Source organism: Hipposideros armiger, unplaced genomic scaffold, assembly GCF_001890085.2.
Source record: "Hipposideros armiger isolate ML-2016 unplaced genomic scaffold, ASM189008v1 scaffold_400, whole genome shotgun sequence".
Lineage (NCBI taxonomy): Eukaryota > Metazoa > Chordata > Mammalia > Chiroptera > Hipposideridae > Hipposideros > Hipposideros armiger.
In genome coordinates this window covers 969,710-979,354 of record NW_017731750.1, presented here as the reverse complement: position 1 = coordinate 979,354, position 9,645 = coordinate 969,710, and the positions used below count along the sequence as shown (strand labels likewise).

Below are 9,645 nucleotides of genomic sequence, written 5' to 3'. Positions count from 1 at the left end.
GCACACATACGTACAAGTATATGTATACAGTCACACACCACTTAATGGTGGGGAAACATTCTGAGAAATGCATTGTTAGGCGGTGTCGCCATTGTGCAGACATCCTGGAGTGCACAGCATCCTGGAGTGCTGTACCATCCAACTACACCTAGGCTCTATGGGGTAGCACATTGCTCCTGCACAGCACGTTACTGTACAAAACAACACGAGATTAAATCAAGCACAAGAGAAAATGATGCAATGAAGAGACGTGGTAAACACGAGATGTGTGAGGTTGCTGCTGTTGTAACATGGTACACTGCTTTTGTTTTTTCACCCAAAAGTGGTTTATTTGGAAAAAGAAACAAAACCACCACAGCAGTGTGAGAGCACACTCCTCTGGCTAGGCTCCAACCAGCCGCACACGTGTAAAAAGATGGCACACTGTTTTACAACAAACTTTTAAAAATATGAGTAGCAAGAATCCACTCTGAAATGATAGAAAGTGTAATACTGTAAATACATAAATCAGTAACCACTATGTTACTATATTGCCATTACCAAGGACTGTATCTTGTACATAATTTTACCTGCTGTGGACTGGCATGGCAGGTGGTTTGTGTACACAGCATCACCACAAACATGTGAGAAATGCATTGCACTGTGATGTTACAATGGCTATGATGTCACTAGATGATAGAAAAATTTCAACTACATTATAATCTTATACCACTGTCATACTGGGGGTGCCACAAAAATGTATACAAGAGGACACTTTGGTCAATATTGCTCAAGCAGTAGTTCACCGTAATCAGGTGTCTGGATGCTGATGGTAACCACTTTGAGCACCTCTTGTAATTTCAGAAGTCAAATGTAATTTGTATTTATCTTTTGTTATTGGTATGTATTGAGTGTTGCAATTTGGCGGGGGGGTTGTTTTGTGTATTAAAGAAATTTATTAAAATATAGCTAACATAGTATTACAATTTTAATAGTTATATCCTTATTTAAAATGTGTATACATTTTTTGTCACCCTCTGTGTACACACACACACACACATATGAGGCAATTTATTATATTATAAGATATCTATCTCCTATTGGTACTGTTACCCTGGAGAACCCTGACTAACACAGCTCCTAAACTTCCTTTCTCTCTTTGGAGAACCCTCCCTCTTATGAGCTGTGGGAGGTATCACCACTTTATCTGAAAAGCCCCCCGAGAACATGAATGTCACCAGCCTTCCATGCAACTGGGATTTTGGCATGTGACTCAGGCTTGGCCAGTCAGATGTACCACTGCAGGGTTCCAATCTGGAGCTAGGGCTGTAGAGAAGTTCGTCTGGAGTTTCCACCTGACTTTGGGCAGCCATGTCGTGGTACCTGGCGGCACTCTGACTGCTGGGGTGCCAGCAGGGGCCTCACTGGAGCAGTGCCATGGTGGGATGCAGACTCGGGTGCTAGCTGCACAGTCTCACCTATTTCCTGTACCTTCCCCAAGCCTGGCCCACCAGCCTTCCTAATAATTATGTGAGTTACCCAGAATATTTATAATAAATTTATTTTATTTAAATCAGCTTAAATTAGCCAGAGTTGAGTTCTGTGGCAGGCCTCTAGCAGCCTCACTATATGTGCACTCAATGCAGTGCTTATTGATTGCTTTTATTTTTATTTTTTCCCATTCGAAGGCTCTTTTCACATTGATGATATATTTTAGAGTCAGAGGCATTGTAGGCTTTAAAAAAATAGTCATTTATATGAATATACATATATCTATGTGTATGTGGAAGTAAAAAAATAAAAGTCTGGACAAAATAGACCAAACTATTTATTCTATTTTAGCTTTTACTTTTCTGTATTTTAATATTTGTCTTCCCAAGAATATACATTAATGTCTAAATAAAAATATAAAAATGTTATTTTTGGATAGGATCATGGTATGTGTGTGTGTTTGTGTGTGTGTGTGTGATGTAAACTGTAAACTTGTCAAGACTTAAGTGTGGAAATCATGTTATTTCAAATGGAGCAGGCTTGTTATTTAAAAATCAGAAAATTACACAAAGATTTATGTCAAAAAATATCTATTCTAGTTCTTTGCAATTAGCACAAAGGAAATGAGTTAATCTCCAAATGGGCAATAGCTACACAATTTTTGGTGTATCCATACTCTGGAATCTGTCTGATATGGCTATGAAATATTAGAATTTCAAAGAAATGTTCATTATGTGCCTTTATGCCTCTGGACTGTCAGAGCAAGTGACATATTGCTCAGTTAAGAATTCAATATAATAAATCCATAAGAAATTTGTGAAATAGGAATTCAGTCTGTGAATCAAAGAAAGTTAAATGAAGGGGCTGAAGGTGCTAGCTGGGACTGCTCTCACCCATTCTGGCTGAGAGATGCTGCCTGGAGCATTTCAAAGGATTGATCTTCTTGAAAATGATCGGTGAGGTTTGCCCCCATTCATTCTTTCAATCTTGTCTCCAGCCAACAGATTTTCTTAATGACTGCACTCCTTCTCCTGACCTCTCTCTCAGCTGCTGTGTTGCCCACATTTCATCAGGCCATTGGCCAAGGCTGTGGGGGTTCTAGCAGCTGACCACCCCAAGAAAAGTCTCTGCACTCCTTCATTGATTCTAATGAAAAGTAAATTGTCTAATTTACTCCTTCCTCTGTAGAAGAGCCGAAGGACCAATGTATCTTTAACCTAGATGTTTGATGAAAATACAAAACAATAATTAGAAAAGGCAAGGGAATAGTAAGAAATCGCTAAGCTCCTCATGCTTCAGAGGCTCCAAAGAGCACCCTGTGTGCATGGGAACACTGCTCATTCTGTATTTCTACTATCAAGGAAGCTGCCCAAAGAGCTGCAGGGTCCTGGGCCTCAGAAATCAGACAATGATAAAAATGGTACAGAAGATTTACACTGAACAAGCTTTCCTGAGCTCAGAGTGGCAGGGCTCCTCTCCTGGGAAACATTTTCCCCTTTGTTTCTTTGCCTCATAACACCCAGTCCATCTCAGCCCACATCTGTGTGACTGTGTCCCTGCCACTTACGTCTGTCTTTGAAAGGAAGGCTGTGGGTTGTTCCAAACAGTGGTCCCTATGAACTTTGATTTCTCCTTCAACCTTTAACTCCTGATTTACAATATGTCATGACACTCGGCGATATTACTGTAAGACTAAGTGGTGACTCCTGTATCCAGGTGTACTCTAGACTCATCTAATTTGGCTCTGCCTCTCATTCCAAACTTGAAAGATTCCACATCAATGAAAGATATAAAACCAGGAGCCAAATCGAATATTGCCCTTCCTGGCCACCTGGCACTGCCCCACTAGTGCATTTGGATGATGACAGAATGGAAAAACCATCCTTGGTAGTTCGCCTTAATTGAGCCCATGTTGACCAGACCTGTAGTTATGACATAACCCACAAGAAATGGCATGGCATTGGTCACCAGGTCAACATATTGCAAGCTTTTAAGGCCACTTACCACTTCTAGGAGAGGCAGTTGGGAGCGAAAGATAGGGAACAGACAGTGAGGAAGTCTTCAGAGCAATGGATGCACACAAAAAGAAGCTTCGCAGGAGTCCTCCACCAAGGCCGCTTAATGCCTGAGCTTAATTACTACCAGTGACAAAGGAAAACATCTAGTTCAAGGTAACCCACATTATTAGATTAACACATGGTCCTGTGTGAATCTTCAAAGAGTATCATTTTGGTTAGACACACAGAGACAAACCAAGAAAAGAGCAGTCAGACAGAATGGACACTTCCTACCTGTATCTCCAAAAGGGCTTCTCTAATTCTAGTGTGTGGAGATACATGGTTAGCACCACTTTGCATGTATGGAACACCACTTTGCATGTATGAAGCAAACTGGTGTGTGTGTGTGTGTTGCTTATGCAAGTATAAATCAGTCAATAAACATCCATTGTGTTTCTACTTGAGTTGGGCACCAGACTGGGTATGGAAAGAAGCACACATTTCCTGACTTCAAGGTGCCTGTGATTGCTCAGCCCATGATTTGAAATCAGTTCTCTTCACTTAATTTTATTGTCCTTATAAAATCACATTTTGAATCCCTTCAGCTATTATTTAACAGTGTTAGATGAAAGTCGGATTTGGGAATCCCACTCTCAGGATTCTGTAGGTTATCAAATCTGTGTTCATGAGTAATCTCCAAATATGTTGATTGGGTTCAGTGTCTTTGGGACTTCATTTTAACTCGATATGGACCTTTTCAGGTCTCTCATGGCACTGACTGTTTCCTTAGCGGTTCCCAGGGCTGATAGTTTCATAGGTGAAAATCCTAACCCATCAAGAGATCCTAACAGGCAGAAGCAGGGAATGGGGGAGTTTCACATTGAAGCTGCTGACCTGTATGATGTGCCTATTCCTCAAAAGGTACCATTAACTTTCTCTAAGATGTGATCATCTGATCTTTACTTGAACTTTTAGGACTGGGCAGAGATCCTGAGTGTAATTCTCAGGAGCAACTAGCCTCTCATAATCAGCAAAGGTACTGGCTGTGGGCAGCTCCTGATGCAAAGCTTATTTCCCCTTCAACAGCCAAGGATTGGGCTGGAATCAGATTAACACATGCTGGAGACTTTATTATATACTATTAAGGCCAAGCATCTTCAGCTAAAAGAGACAGACAAATCTATTCCAGATATAGATCTGTAATTGCCAGGAAGATTCAAGCAATCTTGACATGGTCATATCTTTGGATACATTATCTTAACCAGGATCCAAATTCCCAAATTTTGCTCAGAGTTTTTTCTAAGTAAGGCTACTTATGATTCCATTGGTTCAGCCTATCAAAGAACATGACCATGGTGAGCATATCAGGGCTGCCCAAGATGAGAACCTACTAAAGAACAGAAATTTAAATAGGAGGTAGGGTGGCTCCCAATTCAATCAAATTGACAGAGAAGAACAAACCCCATTCAATGACAAGAACACAATTTAGATAGAACTTGCCTTAATAGAGGATCTATAAAGAAAAAAACCCCCACAAAACCCTATGTTGATGCCCTAGAAAATAGACTGCAAAACAATGGGGTCACTTCTGGGATGCCTCGAGGCAGGGATCTGTCTGTGTGGTTGATGATTTGACTAAGAATTATAATTTAAGAAATCATGGCATCTGTAGCAATCTGCAGACCTTCTAGATCCCGACTTAATGTTCTCATAAAATCTCTGGAGTTGACATTCTATCCCAGCTGATAATTTCCCTTAGAAAATTATCACATAAACGTAGAGCTGATAATCTACATTTCCAGCTCTGATCTCTCCCTTGAACTCCATATATATGTATCTAACTGCGAACTCTCTGTTGGGTGTCTAAATGGAACAGGAATCTAAAGTTTAGCATGTCCCAAGCTGAACTTTTCATTTCCACCTCCATGCTTTTCTTGATTTCAGAAAATGATGTCATCTTCCTCCTGATTACTGAAGCCAAAATCCTATTCCATTCTCCATATATCACCTGGGTAGCTTTGTTCTTTATAGATCCTTTACTGATGTTAGTTTTATTTAATGCTCAAATCGGATCTCGCACCCCATAATTATAATCTTTCAAACAGTTTCTCATTGTAAACTGAAAAAAATAGTCTCTTTCCATATGTGGTAGGTAGATTTCTAAGATAAACTGCAATGACCTGCACCCTTCTACAATTCACTCCCCTTTGGTGTGGGATATTGCTTCCATGATTAGCTTATTAATCAATTGACTTTAAGTTAATCAAAATGGAAATTACATGGGAAGGGCCTGCCCCAATCAGAGGACCCTTCAAAAGAAGAGGAAGCCAGCAGGCCTGGGAGAAAGCTGGTGAAATGCTGTGAAATGGCTGTGGGGTCCACCTGGCAAGGAACAGTGGGCAGCCTCTAGCAGCTGAGAGTGGGTCCGTGCCCACAGCCAGAAACGAAACAGGGACATAAGTTCTGGAGCCACAGGAACAGAATTCTGACAACAATTGGTATGAGCCTGGACCCCGACTGAGCACTACAGTGCAAATGACCCTCTGAGAAGCCATGAGCAGAGGAGCCAGCTGAACCATGCCCAGATTTCTGACCAACGGGAACTGAGAGACAATAAAAATATGGTACATTGGGGTAAAGACAGTCTATTTAATAAATAGTGCTGGGAAAACTGGACAGATAAATGCAAAGAAAGAAAGAAAGAAAGAAAGAAAGAAAGAAAGAAAGAAAGAAAGAAAGAAAGAAAGAAACTGGATTACCTTCGTATACCATATACAAGAATAAACTCAAAATGGATTAAAGACTTAAATGTAAGACCTGAAATCACAAAACTCCTGGAAGATAATATAGAAAGTAACTCTCAGACATTATCCTTAGTAATATTTTTACTGATATATCTCCTCAGACAAAGGAAACAAAAGCAAAAATAAACAAATGGGACTACATCAAACTAAAAAATTTTTTCACAGCAAAGGAAACCATCGACAACAAAAAAAGACATCCTACTGAATGGAAGAAGATATTTGCCAATGATACATCTGATAAGGGGTTAATATCCAAAATTTATTTTTAATAAACTCGTACAACTCAACAATAAAATACCAACAATCCAAATGAAAAATGGGCAGAGAAACTGAATAGATATTTCTCCAAAGAGGACATACACTTGGCCAATAGACATATGAAAAGATGCTCAACATCACTAATCATCAGAGAATTGCAAATAAAAACCACAATGAGATACCACCTCACTCCTGTCAGAATGGCTATCATTAATAAATCAACAAACAACAAGTGTGGTGAGGATATGGCAAAAGGGAACCCTCGTGCACTGTTGGTGGGATTGCAAATTGGTACAGCCACTATGATAAACAGTATGGAGTTTCCTCAAAAAATTAAAAATAGAACTACCGTGTGACCCAGCAATTCTATTCCTGGGTACTTATCCAAAGAAATCCAAAACACTAATTTGAAAAAGCACATGCACCCTTATGTTTACTGTGGCACTATTCACAAAGCCAAGATATGGAAACAACTGAAATGCCCATCAATAGGCAATCGAATAAAGAAATTGTGGTACAGTTACACAATGGAGTGTTACTCTGCCATAAAAGAGAATAAAATCTTACCATCTGCAACAATATGGATGGACTCAGAGGTTATTATGTTAAGTGAAATAAGTCAGATGGAGAAAGACAAATGCCATTTCATCTCACTTATATGTGGGATGCAAAGAACAGAATAAACAAACAAACAAACAGAAATAGACTCATAGATACAGAGAACAAACTGGTGGTTGCTAGATATGAGGGAGGTTGGAGGGATGTGTGAGAAAGGTGAAGGGATTAAGAAGTACAAATTGGTGGTCACCAAATAGTTACTAGGCTGTGAAATACTGTATGGGGAATATAGTCAGTAATGTTGTAAAAACTATGTATAGTGTCAGATGGGTACTAGGCTAATCGGGGGATCACTGCATAAGTTATATAAATGCCTAACCACTACGCTGTATACCTGAATCTAGTATAAAATAATATTGACTGTCAACTGTAATATATATATATATATATATATATATATATATATCCACGCAATGTAAAGTATAGCATAGAGAATATAGTCAGTGATATCGTAATAGCTATTTACTATGTCAGATGGGTAGTAGACTTGTGGTTATCACTTCGTGAGCTGTGTAAATGTCTAATCATTGTTGTTTGGTATACCTGAAACTAATAATAAAAAATTTTTAAAAATATGAATTTAGCAAAGTAGCAGGATACAAAGTCATCACAAAAAATCATTTGTACTATTTTATGTAAACAATGAACAATTTGAAAAGGAAATTATAAAAACAATTCCATTTATAATAGCATCAAAATGAACAAGATAACTTAGAATTTAACTTAACCAAGTAGAAGGCTTATACAATGAAAACTACAAAACATTGCTGAAAAAATTAAAGAAGACATAAATAAATGGAAACACAGCCCATATTCATGGATTGGAAGATTGAATATTGTTAAAATGTTAATAATACCCAAAGTGATCTACAAATTCAACGCTATCCCCAGCAATATCCCAATGACTTTTTATAGAATTAGAAAAACACATCCTAAAATTCATATGGAATCTCCAGGGGCCCCAAATAAAGCAAACTTGAAAAACAACAAAATTAGAGGATTCACTTTTCCTGATTTCAAAATTTACTACAAAACTACAGTAATCAAAACATTGTGGTGCTGGCCTAAGACACACCAAAGACACACTGGCCTAAGACCAAAGCAATGGAAGATGGAGTCCAGAAATGAACCCTTGCATATGTGGTCAAATGATTTTTCACAAGGGTTCCAAGACTATTCATTGGGAAAAGGACAGTCTTTACAACAAATTGTGCTGGAAAACCTGAATATCCACATACAAAAGAATAAAGATGGAACCTTACCTAACACCGCATACAAAAGTAAATTAACTCAAAATGGATCAAAGACCCAAATGTAACATCTAACGATAAAACTTTTAGAAGCAACATAGGACAAAAGCTGCATATTAGATTTGGCAATGATTTCATGGCTATGACACCAAAGTCCTGGGCAACAAAAGGAAAACTGACAAACTAGACTTCATGAAAATTTAAAATTCTGTACATCAAAATACAGTATTCACAGAGTAAAAAGGAAACCCACAGAATGGGAGAAATATTAGTAAATCATGTATCTGATAAGTGATTAATATCTAGAATACATGGAGAATTCCTAAACTCAACAACAAAAACAAACAACTCAATTCAAAAATGGGCACAGGACTTGAATGGACATTTGTCCAAAGAATACATACACATGAAAAGATAGGCACATGAAAAGATGCTCAACATCATTAATCATTAGGGAAATGCAAATCAAAGCTATGATGAGATACTATGTCACATCTGTTAGGATGGCTACTATAAAAAAAAAATACCAGAAAACAGTTAAGTATTGACAGGCATATGGAGAAATTGGAACCCTTGGTTATTGTTGGTGCAAATGTAAAGTGGTGCAGCCACAGTGGAAAACAGTATGGTAGTTGCTCAAAAAATCAAAAATAGAAACACCATCTGATCCAGCAACTCCACTTCTGGGTATATACTCAACAAACTGAAAGTAGGTATTTGAAGAAATATTCATATACCCCTGTTCATAGCAGCATTATTCACAATGGCTAAAATGCGGCAGTCCACGTGTCCATTGACAGAAGAATGGATACATAAAATGCTGTCCATCCGTACAATGGAATATAATTCAGCCTTAAAAAGGAAGACTATTCTGTCATTGCTACAACTTGGATAAACCTTGAGGACTTTATGCCAAGTAAAATAAGCCAGTCAAAAGAGACAAATGCTGTATAATTCCACTTATATAAGGTACTTACTATAGTTAAAATCATAGAGGCAGAAAGTAGAGTGGTGGTTGCCAGGGGTTGGGGGGAGGGGAAGTGGGGAGTTATTAATGAGTATAGAGTTTCAGTTTTACAATTGAAAAAATTATAAAGATGGATGGTGATGATGGTAGCAAATTATGAATGTAATACACTGAACCAACTGTACACTTAAAAATGGTTAAGATGGTAAATTTTTATGTTATGTGTATTTTACCACAATAAAAAGAATTGGAAAAAGTAAGATGAAAAATATTTATGCTTT

At 38.1% G+C, this 9,645-nt stretch overlaps 1 protein-coding gene across 10 annotated transcripts in view; it reads right to left on the bottom strand.

Annotated features, from left to right (window-relative positions):
• The window catches only part of CALN1 (calneuron 1), a 532,500-nt gene that overhangs the window by 57,287 nt on the left and 465,568 nt on the right, over nt 1-9,645 (bottom strand). The window lies entirely within an intron of this gene.